We start from the raw sequence: 27,048 nt of genomic DNA on the forward strand, positions 1-27,048 counted from the left end.
AAAGAAACATTGCTTTGAATTTGGGCTTCTTTAGTTAATAACAAACTGTCTTAAGTATTGAAAAGTACATGCTTTCTAGGGAGATTCATCCCCGTAATAAATAACAAGAAGAATGCAGCTCCACCTCCAGAAATAATCTAGATGGACACCAAGAGCAAACTTGGTTGGTGTAAACATTAAGAGTCTAGTTTCTTCTCCAAGTCAAAGCACCATGTGGTTCAGAAGAAAGTCTTACTAGGTTTGGAGACTGAACTTGGTTTTCAAGGGCTCCACGGTCATTTAATGACTGTTTTAAAGGCACTGTTTTCACCAATCCTCGGGAGTGTCCTCTGTGACCAACTCCAAGAAGCCAGACACTTTTCCTACACAAATCCCAAACACTTTATCTCAATCCCCAAAGAACTCTCTAAAGCAGGATACTGGTTTTATTTTCTGAACAGTCAAGAAATTACTCATCCCAAAGAGATTTGAGTAAGTACCTGTAGAGCTGACTGTGCTACACCCAACAGGAAGCAGAACAGCATTCTTTCCTATGACGTTTGAAGTTTTCTGTTGTTGTACCAGGAATGCTTTTATCTTTCTAGCTAGAATGTACTTTATAAATTCGATTCCTAGATAAGTTACCATCCTTTGAGGGGAGGATAAAATGATCAAATGAATAAATCTATCTACAAAATGCCAATTATTTACTTTATCACATCAGTTAAATATAGCAGTAAGAAAATCACCGTGTTTTCCATTAAATCTGGTACACTGATAAGCTATACTAGCTCAATATTTTTGGCATGGTTCTTACTGAAATCTACTTCTTTGAAATTAGCCATTATGCCTCTAGGTTTTAAGACTATTAATATAAGTTCATTCCCATTATAAAGATTTACTAATATTGAAGATAAACAGTAATAATTATTATAACACAAATGGCACAAATAAATGGTCTAAGCTTCCTTTTCACTGAGAAAGTGGTATTTATTCAAAGTACAGAAAACTGTAAATTTCTATAAGCAATACTGAAAGAGCAATATGAGCATTTTTACCTCCAACATTTGGAGTTAAGACCAGTTTTTCCTTTAGTATCCTCATCTCTTGGAGGCATTTAGACAGAGTAAAATCCATATAAGTTTTGGAACCCAACAGACCATAATTCAAATACTGACTTACACCATTTACCATGTGTATGATCCTAGCCAAATAAAGTCTCTCTTTGCCTTAGTTCCTGCCTCTGTAAAATAGGAATGATACATACCACATTGAGTTTTTAAGAATAAATTTTAAAAAGCAAACACATACAGCACATATAGAAGGATCTGGCACACCGTAGGTACTTGATAATTACAGCAATTACTATCATCATTACTGACACTGCAGAGATCAATCAGCTAACCCCTTAATAACCACAGAAGTGAAGTACTCAGGACCATCAAAAATATTTCAAAGAATTTGTTGTTCTAAAGATGTTTTTAGATGTGTACTTCCAGATTCCACAAGTCCAGATAGTATCTCTGTCTTTAGGCTGTGTCACAGACTCTTCTATTAGGTACTTTTTTGACATTAGTGCAAGGTGAGCAGATATTCCGTCACTACTTCAAACACTAGGGCTGCCAATTACTGAGTCAGATTTAACTAATACATAAACTACTCAGACTATGCTAAACACTTTGGGAGGCTGCATCAAAATTTTTAACATCTAGTCAGTGAGTATTTATTGAGGCCACAATGTATTTATCTGTGTACTGGAAACTTGGCATACACATTAATAATAAAAAAATCCCTGCCCTCAAAGAGTTTCCCATCTAAAGGAAACATAATGGAGATAAATGGTGACAGAAGGAGACTTGACTTGGGGTGGTGAACACACAATACAATATACAGCTGATGTATCATAGAACTGTATACCTGAAACCTATATAATTTTAATAACCAATATCACCCCAATAAATTCAACATAAAGGGAACTGAATAAACATTTGTTGATTGAAAATAAAAAAAATAAACAAAGAAAAAAGAAATGAAAGAAATGTAGGGACATATATTTCTCAGTATAGCAGTCAGCCAAAGATGGTTATGCAGAATGGTTGGTGAACAACTGATATTAATTAGAACAGCTTTTAAGTCAGTTTTGTTGTTTTAAAACAGGAGAAACTATAAGGGATGACTAACAGGTGAGAGGCAGTTATAAATAAAAATTATGATTTGGACACTGAATGTAGCAACAGTAAGAAAGCACTTCAACACAGGATAAAATGTAAATAAAATTTTGTGAGTAGGAAAAGAATAAAATTAGCTAACTTTGAAAAGGTTAGGGTAATAGTAACCTAATCTGGAAATGTAATACAATTAAAAAATAAATACTTGATACATCAAGTTCTTTGCTAATTATTCAGCCTGGGGAAGGGGGAGTCATTGTCTAGGGATACTTATATTACCAAGACCAAATTTCTATAAAACAACGTGTAAATCAAATTGATAATTAAATGGCCATAATGTTATCTCACTCAATACTGTCTACCAAACTATATCTTTCTGTCATTTGATGTAAACCTATGAGTTTAACTTTTGAATTTTCTAAGGAAAAAAAAATCCAAAAAGGGCTAAGATTTAAAGAATAATATATATATGTACACACAACTATTTAAATATTACATGGCAAATTAATAGTATGCCCAGAGGAAACCTGATCTTCAGTGGGGATGACCAACTTACTTTTTTTTTTTTTTTTTTATCCTCACCTGAAGACATTTTTCTATTTTTTGTTCAGGTAGAGTGGGAGGGAGAGAGAGAGAGAGAGAGAGAAACATCGATATGAAAGGAACACATCAAGTGGCTGCCACCCACACGACCGACCAGGGCCGGGGACAAACTGCAACCGAGGTACATGCCCTTAGCGGGAACCGAACCCGGGTCTCTCAGGACCGCAGGCCAGTGCTCTAACCGCTGAGCAAAACCGGCCAGGGCCCAACTTACTTCTCTGAGCAATTTGGGGTCCCACTTCTCAGGCCCCATGAATGGTCCCACATACAACTCTAACGAGCTCTGCAATTGTTTTTTCTCTCCCTCTCTAAATTGGTCATGCATAATAAAGCATTCCAGGTTTCAAGGTTAATATGCATATGACTAAAATATACATTCTTAGGATAAAATATACCAAGTAAGCTAGTGATTATTCCAATTCAAATTTCTCTGCCTTTTCCATCTTATCAGTACACGTGCTAACTCTAAAAGGATATGCTGAGAATCATTCTGTCCTCTGTGCCCAAAATCCAGTGCAAACTTTCATTCACTTATTATTTCCCTATGAATTTATCAGCACCAGGTGCCAGAGGGTGCAAAGGAGTTGTTAGTATTAATTAACCTCACTCTTATAGGATTTACTCTAACAATCTCTAAAAGACAATTGATACCCTTCTTGCTCACTCCAAAAGATTTTGCTGTCCCTGGAACTTGCTCCACAGAGATGTTAGAATAGACCTTCTGTTCCCCAAACTTGGCCCCATATCTGGAGCACTTCTTTCAAATGAAGTCAATTTTCCCTTTCTCCCTTTAATAAAGTTTCTAGTCACTCTGTTCTTTTCAGATTTTCCCTTTTAAGATTATAAAATAAACAAATGTTCAATTTGGAAAATACAGAGAAGTATAAGAGAGAAAAATAATATTCACTCCACATCTTTAAAGTACCTTTTGTTAATAGTTTAGCTAGTATTTTAATTTAGTTTATATCTTTCAGGTGTTTTTCTATCTGTATCTTTAACATGATTAAATATAATTCTATATAACAATTTACTACTCCAATACTTTCCCTTGCCATTGTTGTTGCTATTGTAATAATACATCACCATTTACTTAACCATTTCTTTCCTGTTAAACAGTAACATTTCCATTGTTTCACTGTGTATAGAAACTGTATGATAGAAATCTTTGTACATAAATCTTCATCTGTATATATGACTACTTCCTTGAAACAATATCAGGAGTGGCATTCCTAGGTCAGAAGATATTATCAGGTAATTGTAAGGCTTCAAATATATGAAGTCAAAGTGATTTTCAGAAAATGCTGATTTATACCAGAAACCAGCAGTTCATGAAAATGCTGTCTGATCATAATCTAATTAGCAGAGGGCAGCCTCTCATTCATTCATGCATTCTACTAATTGGATAGGTAGAAAATGGCATCTTACTCCAGTTTTCACTTGTATTTTTTATTGAAGGATTTGTAAATTTAAGAGTCTTATCTACATTCCATAAAGGCTAAAGTGAGACTTAGCTTTCCCCCAGAATTTCTGACATGGTGGCTCATGAACTTGGTCTAGCATTCTGGTCTTTCTGGCCAAAGCTTAGTCACCTCTACCTCATCATCTCAGAGATGAAGGTCATGAACAGCAACATTATAAGCAGCAGACTGCACTCCCTGGAACACGCCTACCCTTGTAGTGGCAGAGACAGCTCAAATGGAGCCACCAGAAAACCAGCCTGTCTACTCTTTACCTCCCTATATTTGGCAAGACAGGCCAAAAACACTGGGTTAAGGTTTAAAAGTTCCACAGAAACTCCAACTGTTTTTAGTAATACTTTCCTAATTCTTCCTAGTACCCATAAAGTTTATTGTCAAAGTTGCTTGGTACATATACACAAACTGTGAGACTGTGTACAGATGCATATAAAGTACATGTGTTCTTACCCTTAATAATTAAGCTACCACCAGATACATCAGTCAATGTGTATACAGCACACGTGATCTTACCCTTACTAAGTTTTCCCGCATAACGTGAAAGGATATAGGCATTTCATTGCTATTACTGCAGCTCAAAATATTGAGAGTACTAAAATTAGTCAAACACATGGAAAACTGACCCTTTTGCTCTTCACATACAGAGAGAGTGAACACACAAGCGCTATGATTCCTAGAATTACAGGAAGAACTTAAAGTAACATGAATGGCATGTCTTTTATAAAATTGCCTATAACATGGAAGGTTCACACAAGGAAAACTGAGAGCAAGTTTTAAATTTCTTATGTTGCTTATATATGATGAACCATTAAGATTGTTGGCAATAGCCTCAGAGATCCAATGTTGAAGATTTTCAGCCCAAAAGCTACTGGAGTGCCCTTTACCCTACACAGATTCACTCCTGAACACAGTGGTAGCTTAGTTGTTTTCCCAATTTTCATGATCTTCCAGATGCACAAAACATGGAATAGGAGAGAGGCGATGAGATATTTAGCCTTCAATGGTTTTATACTTTGAAGTAAGTTTATTAGCAATAGTCTATAAACTCAACATTGACATACAAAAGGCACAAATAGACTTTAAGGGGGGGGGGGGGCGCCTCACTACTTTACTGTGGTTCTAATAAATAACTTATTTACTGGGTGTCTCTAGAGACGGCACTCTTGGACAGCACAATCAGTAACTCACTCAGTCCTGGCCCAATAGCTCTTTATAAGCAACTCTCTTCATTGCCTTTGCTTAAGCTTTCCTTGTCTAACTTCAAAACTTTCCCTTCCCATGATAAGATTCTTGCAGCTTCCACAAGGAGAATAATACATTGTGCTTTATGTCATCTCTTTTCTTGTAACACAAACACACATGAACTGTTTTCAAATGAACAACAAACCTGCCATTTATTCATTTACATTTTGAATGATAGATTCATTAAGTAATATACCTGAAATATATTGAGTAAAGTATACCTGGTAAAAGAATAATGAACAGAAAACAAGACTGTAGTATGTCTCCTCTCCTCATAAATGCATACCTACACTTACCCTGAAATTCTTATGAAACCCATACTATATTACAATCCATTCAAATGTTGTACAAAGAACACCTCAAAGCTTGCTAAGTATAAACTGTTGTAACTGATTGTATTTCAAAGATATTTAAACAATTCTTCAATCAATTCTCTATACTAAAAGATATATATGGCATAGATTGCAACACTGACTAACAAAGTTAATTCAGTGAAAAGCCAACCAGTTACACAAAGCAACAGGACATCTGACAATATGACCATGTTCACAACTAACCAAAACACTCCAGCCAAAACAAACCTACTAAACTTTGGAAAGAAGGTTACCTGGATTTCCAATGTCATTCTTAATCTTACTAGAGAAAGCAATCATACCATAATAATATGATTAAACACTGATGTATTACAAGAGTTTAAAAAACAGATTGTAGATAGATAGACAGACAGATAGATAGATAGATAGATAGATAGATAGATAGACACAGACAGACAGGTTTTTTTAAGCTGCATTACCTACCAAGCGCTTCCAACAGTTCCTAATCCTTTGGGAGACAGCATTTTTATGAACCGACTACATGTACTGCAGAGACTCAACCCACATTTCCTGATTTCTATGACAAGTATTGTCATTAACCAACCAAGATCACCAGGAATGCAGTACCAGTGTGGCCACACTTAAATAAACCTTTCATCTCTCTGAGCAAAACAAAAACATTGTGAAACTGGTATGACAAGTCATACAACTTAGCACTATTATACATTAGTTTCAGATGAGACCGCCTGACTAATCAGCATACCTGAGGCTCACACAGGAAAGCCAAATGTGCAACTTGCATAAACTTGGAAAAGCGAAGAACTAATCAATTCAAACAAAATTTAATAGAGTAACAGTGCAGTATTATGTAAGCCATATAATGAATAAAGTATAAGATAAACTCCTAAAAACGTGTAACTGCTATATTTCGATGCAAAAAAAAAAAGACCTTGATTTTTCAGTTATAAAGGCCATTACTAACTTCTTCTACAAGGCAATTTTTAAGTTTGTGACATTCCTGGAATACAATTTTTCTTATTCTTTCCATGTCTCCTTTGTAGATGTCATCTGTAAACTTAATTCCTTAAAAAAAAGATCTTTATCATCTTAAATTCTTAAAAAATTTCCCCAGGTAAAATTTTAAGTAAACAAGTGGTTTCGAGAATACTGCACTTGTCCTTATAGGAAAATTTGATTAATGCCACTAATTAAACAAGAAATCAAGGCTGGCTTATAAAAGCAGGGATGGGAAGGGGGGCAACCCTTGGCAATATTCATACCATGCATATCCACTGTTAATCTCTATCTATGAATAAGAATGCTTGTCACATTAAATGCTTTTTATTCTGAAATATAACTTTTAATTTGTATTTCCCTGATATCATAATAGATATCCTATTAAAATAATTGAAATAAAAAAAAATTAATAGGACTGACAATATCAACTTCTGACGGAGATGTAGAGCAATCAGAAGCCACATGTACTGCTGGTGAGAGTGTCAACTTGTACAAACACTTGAAAAACAGACTGGTAGCACTTACTAAAGCTCAACATGCATTATTCCCAAGGCCCAGCAATTTCAATCTTGGGTATATACCCAAGATAAACGAGCACTAAAAAATGCAAAAAAAAACACCTAAAAACATGCAAAGAATATTCACAGTTTAGAGCATCATCCTGATATACCAAGGTTGCAGGTTCAATCTCCCATCAGGGCACATAAAAGAAGCAACCAATGAATGCATAAACAAATGGAATAACAACTCTCACTCTCTCCCACCCCCTTCCTCCCTCAAATCAATAAATATTTTTTTAAAAGAACGTTCATAGCATCTTTATTCATGATAGGCAAAACTGGAAATGACCCAAATGTCCATCAACAAGATTAATATACAAATTTTAATATACTTATACCACGGGATACTACACAGCAAAGCAAAAGAAGAATCTAACACTACACACTACAACATAAATGAATCTCACAGAGGTAATGCTAGGCAAAAGAAGGCTGACGCCAAAGAGCACATTCTATATGATTCCATTTTTATAAAGTTCGAGAACAGGCAAAACTAATCAAGGGGGGATAGAGACATCTATCTATGGCAATCAAGATCAGAATAGTGATCATCCTGAGGGGGTCATTAATGGAAGGAGCACACAAGAGAGCCTTCTAGGGTGCTGAAAGTGTTCTATGTATCTATCTGGGTAGTATTTACAAAGGTGTATTTATATTTGTGCACATAAAAAAACTCATTGAGTCATATTCCATCTTACTGGCTTCCTGACCTTCAATAAGTTATTTAAACTGATTTATTTCCTCCACAGGAAGGGAATAATAATTTTCATACAGGGTTGATATCAAGAATATAAAACATTTAAAAAATGGTAATTTATATTATTACCTGGTTTCCTATTTGCAAACAAACATGGTGAAAGGATTTATGAACGCCAAGAGAAAAAAGCAATAGCTGACAGTAGTAGAAATATAATCAAACACAAGAAATTAAATTTGGAAAAGCCTAATAATGTAGTATAAAAGGAAAAAGCTGAACACAACAAAAAGTCACGTGTTGTCACCAGAAAAGGATAAATTATATGTGTAATCTTTTTTTTTTTAATCCTCACCCGAGGACATTTTTGCATTTTTTGTTCAGACAGAGCGGGAGGGAGAGAGAGGAAGAGAGAGAGAGAGAGAGAGAGAAACATCGATGTGAAGGGACACATCGAGTGGTTGCCACCCGCACGACCAACCAGGGCCGGAAACAAACTGCAACCGAGGTATGTGCCCTTAGCGGGAACCGAACCCGGGTCTCTCCGGACCGCAGGCCGACACTCTAACCGCTGAGCCAAACCGGCCAGGGCTATATGTGTAATCTTAAAAGGCATAAATGTATACAATAAACTTAAGACTTCCAATTGGAGTGCTTAGAACAAATAAAAGCAATTCTAACACCTCAGTGTTCATTATCTTCAATTTTCTGGAAAAAGGAATCGTGAAAAGCAACTAGATAAGAAATTAATACAGTAATCTTTCTCTCTTAAATAAAAACTTTCAATTAACTAGTTTGCTTTAAAACCCCTCATACTGTTTTTACTTAAAAACAGTTCTAACACTAAGAAGGATTTCTTTACATCCCAAATGGCCCATAGCAGTATAGCTTTTAATTACAAAACTCACACTCCACGTTTAATTACAACTTCAGCACAGGTACTATATATATATATTTTTTTAACCTCACCTGAGGACATTTTTCCATTTTTTGTTCAGATAGAGCGGGAGGCAGAGAGAGAAAGAGAGAGAGAGAGAAACATCGATATGAAGGGACACATCGAGTGGCTGCCACCCGCACGACCAACCAGGGCCGGGGACAAACTGCAACCGAGGTACGTGCCCTTAGCGGGAACCGAACCCGGGTCTCTGTACCGCAGGCCGACGCTCCAACCGCTGAGCCAAACCGCTCCAACCGCTGATCACAAAAGATCACTTCAATCTTTGAGTTTTTCTATAGCTTGTATAGGTCGGTCTTTGAATTTACTGTAATTCTAGCTTCCTCAAATAATAAAATGCTACTAAGAACTTTAAACTAATTGAAAAACTACAACGTATAAATTATATGTAGAGATTTTTCCTTTTTAATAGTTCTCATCAGTTCACTAAGAAAATTTATAGCTAAAAGTAAATGAGATAGTCCTTCCTTAACTAAAATGTATAAAATTACTTCTGTGCATTCATTTGTATCAACTTTTTTAAAGCAATACACTTTGATGTTATTTTTAGATCTACATTTTTTTCTGGTATTAAACCACACAGTACCAGAGTGTTATAGTTCCAGGAATGGCAGTGTGAAAAATGATATTTTCACACAGATAAAAATGACAGTTTTAAACAGTAAGCCAAGCCTTACATCATGACATGAACAGAGATACTGACAAGGTTAGACTGCACTGTCCCCTAAGGTCAACAGGATTTACGTTTATATTCATGTTACATAAATCCCTTTATAAGGTTTCAAAAACAATACTTATGAAAAGCATTCACAATGTGATGATGAAAGCCATTTTAAATTGTATAAATTAGTTATTTTACTAAAAATACAAGTATATAGTAAACAATGACTGGAATTAGAAGGAGCTGGGAATTAAGCCAATACAACTATGTTTTTTAATCTCTAAGAATTAAAAAATAAAAAAGCTAGTCAATATTTTTCAGTGAAAAAACACAAATATATTTGTGTTTGAGCAGAGAATATCTGTGCCAAGTTTAGCCTACTCTGAATATAAATGGCTAGATTTGTAACAAGGTATAAAACTATACTTAATAAGTAAAAGAAAACCACCTACTTACAATATATTACAACGTGATTCTGAGTCTATTTCAAGAATGTTGGTCTGACTGAAACTTCTTCCAAACTTATTCCTAATTCTAGACATAAAAATGAATCTTTTTCTGTGAAAGATGATGCCACATTCCCTTTGACTATCTTACTCATACGTTTTGTTGTCACTGCTGGTTTTCAGCAGGGGTGGGGTTGTTTTTGGAAAAAAAAAAAACTTATAATGAATATTAAGGTATAGGGTATAAGATACAATTTAATTATATTTAAACAGCAAATTGATGCTTGTATCAATTTTTTTTTTTATCATTTTAAATAATTCACAAGTGAACAATGCTCACTTTGGTGCTCTGAATATTCTACATCTATTTAGTCTCTAAAGATCAAACTCCAAGAGTCCATAGTTCAGAGAAACACATGCTTTACAGGAGCTGTGATGTGGTTGCTTAATGCAGATTGGAACAAAAAGCACTGAAATCATCACATTTTGGAGATGGGGCATAAATTATTCTTATTCATAGAGCCCAGTGCCTATATTTTACAGTTATTACTTCAAGTCATCAAAGCAGGCCTCAAAGGTAAATATTACCTTCATTTCACACACACACACACACACACACACACACAAAGAAAAGTAAATAATTTGCCTAGGTTCTCACTGCTAGTGGCAAAGCATGGATTCAAATCTAAATTTTTGTATCCAAGTCCTACTTTCTTTTTACTCTAGCTTTATCCACTTCAAAATGTGGTTGCAAGCATTTATCTAAGAGCTGGTGGGACCAGTCTTAAACTGCTTGCAGGACATGTTCAAAGACTAGACCTTTTATTTATTTGCTGACTTAAATGAATTAAAAGACTCAAAACCAGCCCTGGCCGGTTTGGCTCGACAGTTAGAGCACCAGCCCACCAACCAAAGACTCTTGAGTTTGATTCTGCTGAAGGGCATGCGGTTTGGTCCCGGGTCCTGGTCGGATCATGTGGGAGGCAACCAATCAATGTGTCTTTCTCACATTGATGTTCTCCCTCCCTCCCTCCCACTCTATCTAAAGATGGATGGAAAAATATCCTCAGGTAAGGATTTAAAAAAAGACTTCCGGTCAAGATGGTGGCGTGGGTAACCGCGGTATCTCGTCCTCCCACAACCACATCAAAGTTACAACTAAACTACAGAACAACCATCATTCAAAACCACCTGAAATCACACTGAAAGGAAGTCCTACAACTACGGAATTAAAGCAGCAGCCGCATCCAGACTGGTAGGAGGGGCGGAGGGGACGGGCTGGTCCCACACCCACGTGTGGCGGATAAAAATCAGGAGGACACCTCGGCTGGGAAGGTCCTTCCTGAGGACTGAGGGGTCCCCGTCCCACACCAGGTGCCCTGCTCATGGTTCCAGTGCCAGGAAGAGAAGTCCCCATAACTTCTGGCTGGAAAAACCAGCAGGAACTGAGGCTCAGGGAGGCTGAGGCGGCTGGAGCCCCAGGCAGCTCCTTAAAGGGCCCGCGAGCAAACTTATCAGACTCTCTCCCTCTAAGCTTGGAGGGGAGGCAGCTCGAGGGGCACGAGAGTCATACAGGGAAGAACTGAGCTGTTTGGCACTGGAGCGAGGGCTGGAGAGGGGGCTTTCTCCGGGACAAACGCGCTTTGAGAGGCCTTTGTTCATTTGGTGAGCCCTTCCCTGGGGCGGCAGACAGTAGCCAGATCTGGGACTCCAGCAACCTGGCTCACACTGGTAGCCCCGCCCTGGTGACTCCCTGAGGCCCCGCCCCACCCAACTTTCAGGCCCACCCAAGCTGTTGCCAGTTGCTTAACCATAGGATTGGCCTGTCTTGGATCCTGCTTCAGGTTTTCCTAAATTCTTTCAAACAAGCAGTATCTGGTCTCAGCGAGCCCCATACTGCTGGTTAAGTAATACACAGAAACAAACACAGGGAGGCAGCCAAAATGAGGAGACAAAGAAACAGGTCCCAAATGAAAGAACAGAACAAAACCCTAAGAAAAGAACTAAGCGAAATGGAGATAAGCAACCTAACAGATGCTGAGTTCAAAATACTGCTTATAAGAATGCTTAATGAACTCAGAACCTCAGTGAACTTAGTGAGGGCATCAAGAGCATAAAAAAGGACCAGTCAGAAATTATGGGTGCACAGTCAAAATTGAAGGGGGCATTAACTGAAATAAAGAATAATTTACACAGCTTCAATACTAGAGTAGGTAAATACAAGAAGCAAACCATCGATTTGGAATATAAGGAAGCAAAAACCACCCAATCAGAACAGCAAAAAGAAAACAGAATCCAAAAAAATGAGGCTAGTGTAAGGAGCCTCTGGGCAACTTCAAGCGTGCCAACATTCGCATCTTGGGGGTGCCAGAAGGAGAAGAGCGAGAACAAGAAGTTGAAAACCTGTTTGAAACAATAATGGCAGAAAACTTTTCTAACTTGGTGAAGGAAACAGACATCCAAGTCCAGGAAGCACAGAGAGTCCCAAACAAGATGAACCCCAAGAGGCCCACACCAAGACACATCATCATCAAAATGCAAAAGGTTCAAGACAAAGACAGAATCTTAAAAGCAGCAAGAGAAAGGCAGCTAGTTACCTACAAGGGAGTTCCCATAAGGCTGTCAGCTGATTTCTCAAAATAAACTTTGCAGGCCAGAAGGGAGTGTCAAGAAATATTCAGAGTGATGAAAAGCAAGAACCTACAACCAAGATTACTCTATCCTGCAAAGCTGTCATTTAGAATCGATGGCCCTATAAAGACTTTCCCAGACAAGAAAAAGTTAAAGGAGTTCATTACCACCAAACCGTTATTAAATGAAATGATGAAGTGTCTTTTTGAAGACAAAGATAAAATATATGAACAAACAAAATGGCAATGAATACATATCTATCAACAATGGAATCTACAAACAAAATGAACAGGTAGATACAGAAAACATTTTGTTGGTTGCCAGGTGGGAGGGTGGTTGGGGGAATGGGTGAAAAAGGTGAAGGGATTAAGAAGTACAAATTCATTGCCAGACTGACAAACCTCAAAGGGAAAGGGGCTGTGGGGGGGTGGGAAGAAATAAACCAAAGAACTTATATGCATAAGCAATGGACACAGACAACAGTGTGGGAAAAGGCGGGAGGGGGGAGTCAATGGGGGAAAAATGAGGAACATCTGTAATACATTCTACATTCAACAATAAAGATTTAAAAAAATAAGTAAATAAATAAAGGATTTAAAAAACAAACAAACAAAAAAAGACTCAAAACCAAATTGAATGAAGTGAGGAATAATCAGAAACGTTCACTATTACACCTATGCATGTCTTGGGTTACTGGTGTCACACCAGGCCCAGACCCTCGTCAGCTATTCCCTGCTAATGGAGTCCCGACCCTCTCAGGGCAAGTGTGAGGCAGCAGCACACAACTGCTCTGTGCTCAATACTGGCCTGAGTGGTGAAGCTTCTTGCTCATAACAACAATCATGTCCCTTTTCCCAAGCCACAGGGAATAACTTGCTCAGTTAAGATTCTCTTTCATACATGACCAGACAATGTGACTATCCATGGGCAGCAAAAGTTTACACAAAAGTCCGAAATGTCACAGCACGTTTCTGAAAGGTTTTTCAGCTCACCAGTGTGCTACGGCATGGAGGTTTGAGAACCACTGGTCTAGGCAACTCTGAAGACATAGCCAACAACGCCAGGGCACTGAAGTGACCATCAGCTGCACTTGTCAATTCTACAGTCCTGAGAGCCATCTAGGTCCCTCCATCAGCTTGCTCAAGCCAAAATTCTTCACCAAGGCCATTTCACGATGACATACCCCTTGTCTGACGGCGATGGCACTCCTCTTTCCTAAGAGTGGGTAATACCAGTCAGTTACACGGTCATACAGTAAATGCTTTGCACATGACCAGCTGGTGAAGCTCAGTGGATTGAGCATCATCCCATGGACTGAGAGGTCCTGGTTTAATTCCCTGTCAAGGCACATGCCCAGGGTTTTGGGCTCCATCCCCAGCAGGGGGTGTACAGGAGGCAGCCAATCAATGTTTCTCTCTCACAACGATGTTTCTATCTCTCTCTCCCTTCCTCTAAAAAAAAAAAAAAAAAAATCAATAAAATACTTTTAAAAAATTTAAAAATAGCCCTGGCTGGTTTGACTCAGCAGTTAGAGCGTCAGCCCATGGACCAATGAGTCACAGGTTTGATTTGGGTCAAGGGGAGGCAACTAGTGAGTGTGTCTCTCTCACATTGATGCCCCCCCCCCCACTCTATCTAAATATAAACAAAATAATAGGCGAGAATTTAAAAATAAAAATTAAAAAAATAAAAACAAAATAAATGCTTTGCACATAAACACGCTTATTAATGCTGAATTTCATTCCTTCCATCCTTTCACCATTTCCTCCTTCATAGCAATCCTCTCCTCTTTTTGTTTCTGCTGCTACTACCCTAGTCCAGGTCTTCATAATTTCACCATTCAATAACTTTTTAACTAACTAGTCTCTTGTCTATATAGTCCATTCTATACAAACTAATCTTTAAGATAGCTTTCATCATGTCAAACTCTGCTCAGATTCTTTCGATGACTCTTCAGTGTGAACTGAACCAATTTTTAACACTTCTTCCTAACTTTTAAAGCCTAATTAGTATCCTCCCTATTTATTTATCCATTCTTATTTCCTATTCAAATGGACACCAAAGAACCAAATCAACCTCTAATTAAACACAAATCAGATGAAGTCAACCCTTCTGCTTCCTAACACTGCCTTTATCAGCTTGGTCTTTGATGGTATCAACACGTCATCCTCACATTAAAAAAATTCTTTTTAAATATATTTTTATTGTTTTGTTTTGTTTTGTTTTAAGAGAGAGAGGAAAGGATAGAAACATCGATGTGAGAGAGAAACATCGATTGGCTGCCTCCTGCGCATCCCCCTCTGGGGATCGAGCCCACAACCTGGGCATGTGCCCTGACCAGGAATCAAACTGGGACCTCTCGGTCCATGGGATGATGCTCAATACACTGAACCATACAGGCTGGGCATGTCACTCCCACATTAAAGACCTTCATTGGTTCCCCATTGCTTCTGTAACTAAGGTCAAACTCTTTTAACAAGACATTCAAATTTCTCCATGATCTGGCCCCCAAGAACAGCCACATGCATCCTGCTCTCTGCCTCTCCCAGCAGAGATCAACCTAGCCTTCCCTGTATCTACCTGTGCCCTAGTGTTTACCTTGGATCCAAATCCACATTATCTCTACCTATTAACATCCTTCCCATCTTTCAAGGTTCTGCTTCTACTTCAAGATCCTTCCTTGATCTTACTTCTGAGAATTAGAAGGATCTCTCTGGTCTGCGTTTCCACAAAACTTTCTTTATATTGCTTCTCAGACTCTGTCCTGTGTGTTAGCTCCACTGGTCCACTTATCTTTGTACTTTTAGATCAGGGGCCTCTTAGGAGCTTCTGACTTGATCTTTACATCAATACTAACAACCTGTAGCACAGTAACCTTTCCTGAAATACCTGTTACAATAAATACCAATAAATGGACTGTGTATCATTGGCAAAAGCCATCCAATACTGTACCTGGTAGATGTGGTAAGAAAAAACATAAGCAAAAGGACAAAATTCGGATGACCATAAAGTAGAAACTAAAAAAATGGAAGCTGCTGACAGCACTTAATATATTCCTACTTACATAAACCATAGTCATTTTCTCAGTCAACCTGAACATGCTCTACTCATTCCTGTTACCATGTATTCTGCTCACAATGCCCCCTCCCCATATTTGCTCACCCCTTTCTTCACAACCACAACAAGCCTTCTCTGGAATGACGTAAATACATTCACACTCAGACCACAATGTCTGTTCTCTAGAAAGCAGAGCTAAGCCCGTTGCTCTCAACCATGGTAGAATCAGCTGTACCAATAAATGTCTCTCCACTAAAACAGTCAAACAGATTTTACACTCAGTCTCAAAGGCTTGTTGTTGTTTTAATTGTGGTAAAATATACATAACACAAAAATTTATCATCTTAATCATTTTTACATGTACAGTTCAGTAGTGTATAACCAATCTATAGAACTCTTTTGCCTTGCAAAACTGCAACTCCTTACCCATTAAACAACTCCATTTCCCTCCCTTATTCCCTGCCCCTGGCAACCACCATTCTACTTTCCGACTCTATAAATTTAACTACTCTGGATTTCTCACGTGAGTGGAATCACACAGTATTTGTCTTTCTGTATCTAATTTATTTCACTTAGCGTACTATCATCAAGGTTTATCCATGTTGTAGCATGTTAGAATTTCCTTCCTTTTCAAGGCTTAATATTCCATTTTATGTATGGACTACAATTTTTATTCATTCATCTGTCAATAGACAATGAGTTGCTTCCATGTTTTAGCTGCTATGAGTAATGCCACTTTGACCATGGGTGTACAACAGAAGAGTGTGTTGTGAGAGCACTCAAAAACCATTCTGGAGGGGGAACTGTGGGAAGGGAGGACAAAGGTACAAAGGGAAATAACTCTTCTGAAACCAAGAGACAAGTGCATACTTACAAATACTGATGAAGATAGGTTTATAGGTATAAAGATGCCATGGACCAGGAATTACTTATGAAATTAATGCTTAATACTAACATAAACTCATTCATATTTTTTAACTCCTGGTTTGGACTGAATATCAATGAATTTAAGAGTAACGCCTATGCACATGTACACACACACACACACATACACACACACACACACACACACGTTGGCCTCCCCAGCACTGCTGAGATAATCACTAATCATTCTCAAATCCCTACTACTGTTCGCCCTGGAACATTATTAGACAAGGTGTCCTTGAGGAAAGCAGTTCCTTTAGCAATGGCACATGTAATGATCAATCTGGGGTTCATATTTTCCATCGGGAAACAGTACTGTCTCTCTCCCTCTTCCTCCACAGTCCTAGCCTCTCCCACGAACTTGAACACGCTCTCATTCTCACTCCCAGATCTAGCTGTAGGATGAGTGGGTAGAATTCATTCTTGAGACAGGAAAGTTTCTACTGTAGAATGAGGATTTGTGAATGACTACTCACAAAGCTGGATCAGGGCCACCTTACATACTTTTTGTGTTACCTTAACTTCTACAGAACTAAATAATACACCTAATACTTCACATAAAACAATCACATACAGAAGTGGTTATTCAACCCACCAAGCTTTTCTAAACGATCCGCCTGTTTTAACAAACTAATAAAATTTAAATTAAGTTCTTTGTAGTTTTAAAATTCAAAATATCTGAATCTTAAAAATTTAACCACATTAATGCCACCAATTTCAGGATTTTGAAAATCAATGTAATAGTAGGCAAAACCAAACAAAAACCCTAAAACCATTCCTTGGGGCTTATAAAAATGCAGTGTTCTTACTAATTAGTTTTTGTAAGCTGAGTTGAAAGACTTTTCAGAAAACTCAAAATAATTCTATACTTTATTTCCTTTAAAATTTTTTGGCTTTAAAAAAATTTTAATGGTATAACATTTTATTTTTTATTTTAATTGAAGTACAATTAACAAACAATATTGTATTAGTTTCAGGTGTCCAACATAGTGATTCAACATTTATATACCTTACCATGTGATCACCACAATTAAGTCTAGTGACCATTTATCACTATACAAGTAATTACCATATTGTTCACTGTCTTCTCTATGCTACACATTACATTCCTGTGGCTTGTTTATTTTTATAACTGAAAGTTTGTCCTCTTAGGCCCTCTTTCACCTTTTACATCCCATCCCTCCACTCCCTCCCTTCCCCTTAAAGTTTAAAACTTGCAAATACTGCTTTGTGTTTTTCCTAATGTTTATACCAATTCAAATAAAATTACTTTCATGTTCAGATATTTTAATGCTTAATACTGCATTATCATTACTTGAAGGAAACTCAAATAAATTAGCTTCTCTGATTTACATCTACAAATATATTTTTTATTTGATCATCCTAATACTAAGCTAATGTGATTGCCACAGATTCTCAAATGCTGAATTACTGCCAATCTTCTAACATTCTGGAATGCATTAGATACTGCAGGTGGCCAGAACACACGTTCTGATACTAATACATTATTATTTCATTCTAGTTTTTTTTTTTTTAAATACAGATTTCTCTATAGGGCACAACTCACATAAGCGCGCGCACATACACACACATTACATAGTTAAAAATCTCTTCTAAATATTTTTAGCTAAGCAGCAAAATTTCTGTGAGGTAGATTCCCTATGCAACACATTTACTATTTAACACATAAAATATAAGTAAGGGGGAGCAGAATCCGGGGAGGAGGGGCCGGGGAGGGGGGGAGAAACATCTGTAACAAAAATAAAGTAATAAAAATTGAAAAAAAATATATGAGGTCACTAAATAAAGTACATGAAGATAGTATTTCAGAAATAACAGCCTATAAGCCAATAACCATTAACTTATATTTTACTTCACCACAGGCACTAAGCAGAGAAGATAAATATTTAATATCCTCCTATAGTCAGTAAATTTGAATGACTTCAACAGTCACTGCAAATACATTTAAATGTGTTAAAGGAAATGCCTATACTTACAAGCCTAAAGGTTAGTAAACAATTTTCAAGGGACAAAGTCACTAGTAGGATCGAAGTTCATTCAGTGCCTAAGATCAAATATTTCTTTCAAAGTTAGGTTTTTATAAATGAAATCAGTGCAAAATTTCTACTTATGTCCTTTCTGGTCCTTAAGGTTGATCCTGTCATATATAAGATCCTTCTTAGAATGTCGAAAATGACCAAAACAATGGGTGAACCTTTCCATACTATTACCATCTCACTAGGCATTAAACTGAGTGAGCAAGCCTGGCCGGTGTGACTCAGTGGATTGAGCATCATCCCATGGATTGAGGTGCCGTTTGATTCCAGGTCAGGGCACATGCTGGTGTTTCAGGGTCGATTCCCAGTAGGGGGTGTGCAGGAGGCAGCCCATCGATATTTCTCTCTCTCTCCCTCCCTTCCTCTCTATCAAAAAAGAAAAGGGGGGGGGGGAATGAGCAATGTAAGATTCTGAGGACAAAGGGCCCTATCCTTTCTTCCATTATGAATGAGTCTTACTGGAACCTTTCATTCTAATTCAGGGTTAAGAAAAAGTGACAGTGAAGACATTACAAGAGCTCCACAAGACCAAATAATCTTCCTAGAAAAATGTGTTCCAAAAATTTATTTTAGGTTGACTGTTTGGGACAGTCATATGAACTGCTATAAATGCTATTAGGTTGCCTCAGACCAGCCACAAAAGCCTTTTAAATCCGTACATTCTATCTGTATAACACTAAAACAGTGATTTTCAACCTTTTTCATCTCATGGCATACAAGCTAATTACTATAATTCTGCAACACAGCAAAAAAATTATTTACCTGACAAAAAAAAGATATAATTTTGATTGGTTTACAAAATAAAATAATAGTAGTAATTACCTATCCTTCTTGCTCCAAAGTGACTTTTTAAAAAAAATTAGGTGCCTATACTTATATATAAGGATTCCTGGTACCAAGAATTAATCGACTAGACACAACCTTATTATGCAATGTGACCAATAAGATGCAACTCTGTTATATGACCTATCTATTTATGGTTTAAGACGGCATTCACACCGGATGGCTACTGTTGTGTTGGCTGTTGTCATTTTTTTATTAGACAATCTAAGGGAAATGAGGTCAATGCCCCTGACTAGTCAAGTATTGCATGTTTTAAAAATTGTTGCAGCTCTGTCCAGTTTGGCTCAACGGTTAGACAATCAGCCCACAGACCAAAGAATCACGGGTTCGATTCCGGTCAAGGGCACGTACCTCAGTTGCAGTTCATCCCCGGCCCAGTTTGGGGTCATGTGGAAGACACCCAGTCAATGTGTCTCTCTCACATCGATGTTTCTCTCTCTCTCCCTCCCTCCCTCCCAACACCATCTGAAGATAAACAGAAAAATATCCTTGGGTGAGGATTAAAAAAAAAAAAAAATTCTTGTAGCACAGGAGTTCAAAATCGATGTACTTGAGTACAGTATTTACAGTTCTGTAAAAACTAACCAGCATGAGTAAAACCATTTCACTGAGAACACTCAGAATCCCCACCAGGGGTGTCAGGAACTCTCTCCCCTCCACCTTGCCACAGAGGGAGAGAGGACATGTCCTGTCCTCCCTTTCCTGGACAGTAAGAAACTATTGTGTTTGCCACTCAAACAATGGTCTCTATTGTGTGTGGTTCCCACAGGGCCAGCGCGGAGGCAGTTAGGGATGTAGAAAATGTTTTAGGAAAGATGATGGGGCAGGAGAGGTGGGGAAAGTCTGAGAGTGGATGAAGACCAGGGCAGGACTGGAATTTTGAGGGACATGCTGAGCTTGAGAGAAGACAGCCATGGGAAAGGGACAGTGAGTGCCAGCAGAGCTGACCAGTAGGCATTCTCAGGGCTGGCCTGCAGCCTTGCAGCTCACCTCACCTGCTACCTCTGCCTACAATTTCACTCCTCCTCTGGCCAGCTACTAAAGAGAACATAACCTCTTGTTTCCCTTAACAACAAACCCTCTAGATGTCTAAGGAGTTTTACTGCTCAGTGGCGTGTTAAACGGGCCCTCTTACGCAGAAGGAAATGCGACTTCACTCTAGGAGCGGGGACAAGCTGTAGAGTGGAGGACAGCTGATGGCTTCTTTCTGGCCCAGGGCAGGGATAAAGTGGGACTGAGGTGAGGAAAGGCTCCCACAGGGGAAAACGGAGCAGGGCAGAAAACTCCCCAACTGTAGTAAGTCTTACAAAACAAATCAAGATTATATAAATCAAGGCCTCTCATTAACAAAAGTTCAACCAGTCAAAAGACAAAACATAGTTCTACATTATAAACACTTTAACTGTCTCAAGAAGACAGTTAATTTATTTAATGTAAAGTGTATCTCAAGTGGAGGAGTTAATGTTAACATACTCTTTTCAACTGCTGATGATAAAGCTGCAGTTTTATAGTAAATTACAGTGGCCAAGATAATCTAAGAGTAATTTACTGTCCAAGTTCTCCAATCACACCTGGAAACATTTAAGCCTGTCACGCTATGTATGTTAATAGTTAGGAAGCAGAGACTAGATTAACCACATCTGAAAAGTTAAATTATCATTTCATACAACTCCAAAGGATCACAAATAATGCAATATGGTTATCCCCAGGGGTAAAAAGGCAATGTGTGACATATGGGAATGCAGGGATAAATAATCACTCCAAAGACCTTCACAGGCAGATTTTTCAAAGGATCTGTAAACGTGCCATGCATAGTTTATAAAATTTTCCTCTGCTCAGAAGCTGTCTTCAAATTTAGAAATTAATTTTTCAGCCACATAAAATTTCAAAGCACATTTTTAAAGAATCATACTTAGTGTAATTTTTTCCCCAGAGGACAAACAGCACATGTACCAACTAGTGCTCCAATGTGTACTATCTGATCTCTTTCGGGGGGGGGGGGCCTATAAAAGCCACTAAGCCCAAAAACAATTAACAACAGCAGTGTGACAGCAACTAAACCTTGACTTATAAGACTACATATAATGCTTGAATCCATTCCACATACCTTGGAAAATCCTACTCAAATGATGAATTCCTCTTAATTTAGATTTGTTTTGGCTGTAAACTCAAAAATGCAGCACCAGCATTAACTCCCTCTCACAAAGAATCTTAATGCCAACTTTTTTGCCTAGGGTTTTCTCCAAATCATAGATTTATTTATTTTTATTATTATTATTCAGGATTTAAAAGAGAGCTACTCCAATACCCTCACAATTTTTAAGTAACTGAGGCAATAAGAATCTAGGTTACTTGCCTAAGGTCAAACAGTACCAAAGGGTAGAACAGAAAAGGACTTCCGCAGCCAGCTAGCAGGGGTAGAGTTGAAGCTAGACGGCAGTGAACCAACCTCCACAGCGACAGTCTTCTCCCCACACAAACTGCGACTCCATCATCCCCAGGACTCACGTCCAAACACAAAGAGCTGCAGTGCTGGCTGTGCTAGCACGAAATGACACCTGTTACCTTTACTGTGGGGAATCCGAATCTAGGGTATTACATGTGCACTACTCCAGTCAAGAAATACTCGACTTAATTATGCTCATAAACAAAACTTATGTGGTTTCTTGTGATGTTTTGAAATGCATGAAGATTTATACAAGGACTACTAACTGTGTTAACAATAAAATGTTTATTCAAGAATAGGACATTCTTACCTGCATCTCCTTCAAAGCTGCAAAGGCCCTGCCTTTCTGGCCCTTGCTCTGGCCAGGACACTGCACCTGCCATTCTGACCTGTTCAATGACTGAAATAACTGGATACAGCCACTGGTCAAAAGTATCAAACTTCTTGCTAAACATTCATTACTTCTCTTAACATCCCTATTTACATAGATAAGCCAAATGAGACTCAAATTAAGGCCTGTGTCTGCACCAAGCAAGGTATTTTTATACTGCTAAAGCTTACAACTGATTATTGTTGAAATTACTATCAACCTGAATGTGAGCTGCCCTTTTCCTTTAAAACGCTAAACAGTGTCATAAGAAATTTTTTTTTTTTACAAAATACGAAACTTTGTTTAATATATATATCTATGTCCAAAGGCCTACTGGACTGAAGCTATAAGCAGGCTGCAACTGGGTCTGCATCCTTCACTCTGGCTGCCAGCCCACTGCCCAGATCATGTTAAGAACTCAACAAATACTGTGGAAGGCAAGGAGGTAGGGAGTAGTGAAAGCTATAGAACCAGGACTGGATGAGCAAGTCCATCCATCTCTGTACTCAAGATGTTAGGTCAATATAATTCCCATGTATATCTGTCCACTGTATTCCCAAATCTTTTATCACAATGGAATTTTTTTAGTTAAATTTGCTGACAGGTTGATGGGCAGCTTAATGATGATTTTTCAACTACAAAAGCATGATTTCAATATTTGCCAATACCATCCCTATAAAATATACTGGCAGATTCACATTAAATTGGCCTAATAAAAAGATGGTTTTCTTTAATCACCTTCTTTTAATCACCTATCTACTTCTTACATTTATAAATCCATACTGAATTCACATACATTAACTTTTATCTTAAAATTTCAAGATCATCATGAGTTGTTGAAATCTTTTATTTAAAAAAATAGGGGTAGAAAGGGAGGGACAAAATTTAGCCCTGCTATGACAGGGACCCATCAGTGTCCGTGTGTGTGTGCCATCAGTGTCCATGTGTGCCATCAGTGTCCATGTGACCCATCAGTGTCCATGTAAGTCATCAGTGTCCATGTGACCCATCAATGCCCATGTATGTGCCATCAGTGTCCATGTGACCCATCAGTGTCCACGTGTGTGTGTGCCATCAGTGTCCATGTGTGCCATGTGTGCCATCAGTATCCATGTGACCCATCAGTGTCCATGTAAGTCATCAGTGTCCATGTGACCCATCAATGTCCATGTATGTGCCATCAGTGTCCATGTGACCCATCAGTGTCCATGTGTGTGTGACATCAGTGTCCATGTGAGCCATCATCCATGTGACCCATCAGTGTCCATGTAAGTCATCAGTGTCCATGTGACCCATCAATGTCCATGTGTGTGCCATCAGTGTCCATGTGACCCATCAGTGTCCATGTGTGTGACATCAGTGTCCATGTGAGCCATCAATATCCATGTGACCCATCAGTGTCTATGTGATACCTCCAGGCACCCTTCAAGCAGAAGCTTTATTTCGCCATAGAGGCAGCACCAGTCACTCCAGGAGCACAACTCTTACACTTGCAGCCACATCTCTGGAAAGGTGAATTTTAATGCTGCTGTACTGTTGGCTCACACTGGAGTAGTTCAACTTCTTAGGAAGAGAATGAAAGAAGTTTCACTGAAGAAAACTATAAACAACTGTAACCTTTTAATTATTTTCTTCTTTTTTTCCACTTTATTATTTTCAATCAATATTCCTTATTGTGCTAACTGCTGACAGAAAAAGCTAAGAATCCATTCCTACCCACTAGGAGTTTATAATCTATTTACTACGAGGTATTAGGCAAGTACACAAAAGGCTATAATACTAAGTGAGATTAAGTGCCCTAAAAAGAACAAAAAAGGCATCATGGATTACTAAACCCAGCATGGACTGTAAGGAGCTGCCCTTGACAAGCTTCCTTTCACAGGCAGAGACCAGGGAAGGGTAATCCTTAAAGAGCAAACAGCTGAGCAAAAACTCAAACAGCAGAGAGAACACTGGAGCTGGAATACAGTATGGGTGAGGTGGTAAGGGAGAGACAAACAAGACAGGAAAGTTGGGCACTACTGTAAAAGACCGAAAAAGCTAAGGTTTTGGTACCTATTTATGAAGGGAAGAACTAAGTAATTAGAGGCCTTTAAAGAGTAGTCTGATGATTATCATGCTTGAGCAAGTTTAAGTTTAACCTTATTTCAGTAGGGCAGCTAAGCTGGACTCAGCCAACAAGGCAGGGGCTGTTACAACCGTCAGGGCACAAAGACCCGAGGGTCTGAATCCAGGTGTGACAGAGGGACTTTGTGAAGGTAGGCTGCACTGAGCCTGGTGGCAGGCACATGCAGGAGATAAGAGAGAAGCATCAAAATGACTGCTGTGCTGGGTTTGGGTGAGGGACAGTGCCAATGAACAGAAACCAGGAAATTGGAGGAAACTGGTTTGGGTGGAGGGAAATGAGTAGTTCCACTTTGGCTGTGCTACATGGAAGATGTAAACAGCTACCTGGAAATAATGTCAAGCAAGCAGTTTAGAGCTCAGAAGAAAGGTCAGGTTAGGGTCATAAATTTGGGAGGTACGTAAATAAAGGTGATCGCAAAAGCTTGGATTGGATAAGATCACTAATAAAAAAAAAAAACACAGAAGAGAGGAAAAATGTTTGAAAAAGCCTACCTGCGGGGGATGGGAGTAAGATGGTAGGAAACAAGCAGTAGACATAATATTGGCCAGAGACAGAGAAGAGCCAAACTCATGCTCGGTTCAGTTCAACAGAAGTTAATTTGGGGGATGGGGAGTGTTACATGTGAGCATTACACTGGAGGTAAAATGATGGCTAAACAGTAAAGTCTACTTTAAAAATATGATGTCAAGCCTTGGCCAGTTTGGCTCAGTGGTTGGAGCATCGGTCTGCAGACCAGAGAGTCCCAGGTTTGGTTCCCGCTAGGGGGCACATACCAAAAAAAAAAAAAAAAAAAAAAAAAATATATATATATATATATATATATATATGATGTCAAGAAAATCAAGCAAAAACCTAGTTGCAAAAAGAATTCAGGAGGACATAATTATAGCTACAGGTACTTTAGACTTTAATAATAATTAAAGAATACTGTGAACAACTTTATGTCAATAATTGCAAGCAATGGGTAATATTCCAGATAAATATACATTTACAAAATAGCCTCAAGAATAAACTAAAAGCCGGTAATAACCATTAAAATGAATTTTTACCTGAGATCCCCTATAAGATAAAATAAGCAAAACTGTATGACCCATGTCACTAGAAGCAAATTAGAATAAAAAGAAAACAATGATTAGCAAAGCAGGTACCAAAAGGGACTTCCTTCACCTGATAAAGGGCATCAGGAGGCCCAGTTTGCACTCTGGGTGGTCTCTGGTCTCCCAAATTTTAACAGGAAAAGTGACCACATGTGCAGTCGGGACAGGGCTCCATTAAACACTGAAGTCTAACACTAAGGAATAACTTCATGTCGTTTTTCAAATGGAAAAATATTTTCTCAATATATCAAATCTTCTTTAATGATATTGTTATGTACGTATCATCTGTGTATCTAATTTTTATGAAATTTTAAAAATCTATATCCCATCTTGCAGTACTAGTTTCCACAAATGTATTCTCTATAAGAGAGCTTTTTAATTTATCCTAAAGCTGACTCCTATAAAATTCCTAGAAGCCTTCTTGCCCCACCCTCAATACTAGCATGATAGAATTTTAGGAATTTATCCAAGATATTATTTTAATAACCTCACTGCATCCTCCTCCTCGGTATTAATAGCTCTAAGCAACAAGTATTTATAGTATACTGCTGTATGTCCAGACATTTCATTAATTTAACAGAACAACAGACAGCATTTATCTCCTGGGTGTGTGTAAAGCCTGGCTTTGTGCAATGGCAAGATAACATGCTGTTCCCGCCTTTCCAAAGAATGTCGAACACACTACTGATCTTCTTAGCACAATATCTAGAGGGAATCATCTACAACAGCTTACAGATTCTTATCTTGACTATAACTGAAATCAGGACTCCTAAATTAGTAAACATAATCCATATGATTCTTCCCTAAATAGACCACTGAACACTATCCCCTAGTTCAGGTTTTTGCTCACTCATTATCTGCAGTTTGGTATTTTCCTGGAGCATTTCACAACCCAAAACAGAAAAAAGTTTTCTGTGTACACCTCATTTACATCATTTGTGAAAGTATGAAATGAAGTTAGTCCTAGCACCAATTCCTTGGGGACCCATTAAAAAACAAACAACACTTACCCTCTAGGGAAGTGACAGTTTACAGACAACATTTACTTCCTGTTTCTAAAGCCAAGGTGACTCCGCCGATAAACATTTCTGCTCCATCCTATAGTAACAAAACTTTTTAAAATTCCTTTTGGATCAGAACCTTGAAAGGTTTAATAAAGTTTACATAAATTATCTTCACTGTTTCTCTCTCACCAACAAACATACTCTAACACTCCCCAAAATAAGTCTAGCTTGCCAATCAGGCAGGCTTTCCTTTTGTAAAACCAGATTTAATAATTTTTTTGTTCTAAATGTCCGAATATTCAAATATAGTAAGACTTGCTGACATGTAATTTTCTGTGACTCATCTACAAACTCCCTTATGATGAAATACCTAG

The 27,048-nt window shown here is 38.1% G+C and overlaps 1 protein-coding gene across 18 annotated transcripts in view; it reads right to left on the bottom strand.

Annotated features, from left to right (window-relative positions):
* NCOA2 (nuclear receptor coactivator 2) overlaps positions 1-27,048 on the bottom strand; it is a 300,567-nt gene that overhangs the window by 206,140 nt on the left and 67,379 nt on the right. For 3 of the 18 annotated variants that reach the window (XM_036264340.1, XM_036264324.1, XM_036264327.1), the window contains one exon: positions 13,741-13,963. The exons of 14 other annotated variants lie outside the window; for them this stretch is intronic. The gene's annotated coding sequence lies outside the window, so the exon portion shown is untranslated. Of the gene's footprint in view, positions 1-13,740; positions 13,964-26,680; positions 26,769-27,048 lie in introns of all 18 variants that reach the window. One more of the 18 variants, XM_036264332.1, reaches the window with a different exon arrangement.

This window comes from Molossus molossus, unplaced genomic scaffold, assembly GCF_014108415.1.
Source record: "Molossus molossus isolate mMolMol1 unplaced genomic scaffold, mMolMol1.p scaffold_m16_p_16, whole genome shotgun sequence".
Taxonomy (NCBI): Eukaryota; Metazoa; Chordata; class Mammalia; order Chiroptera; family Molossidae; genus Molossus; species Molossus molossus.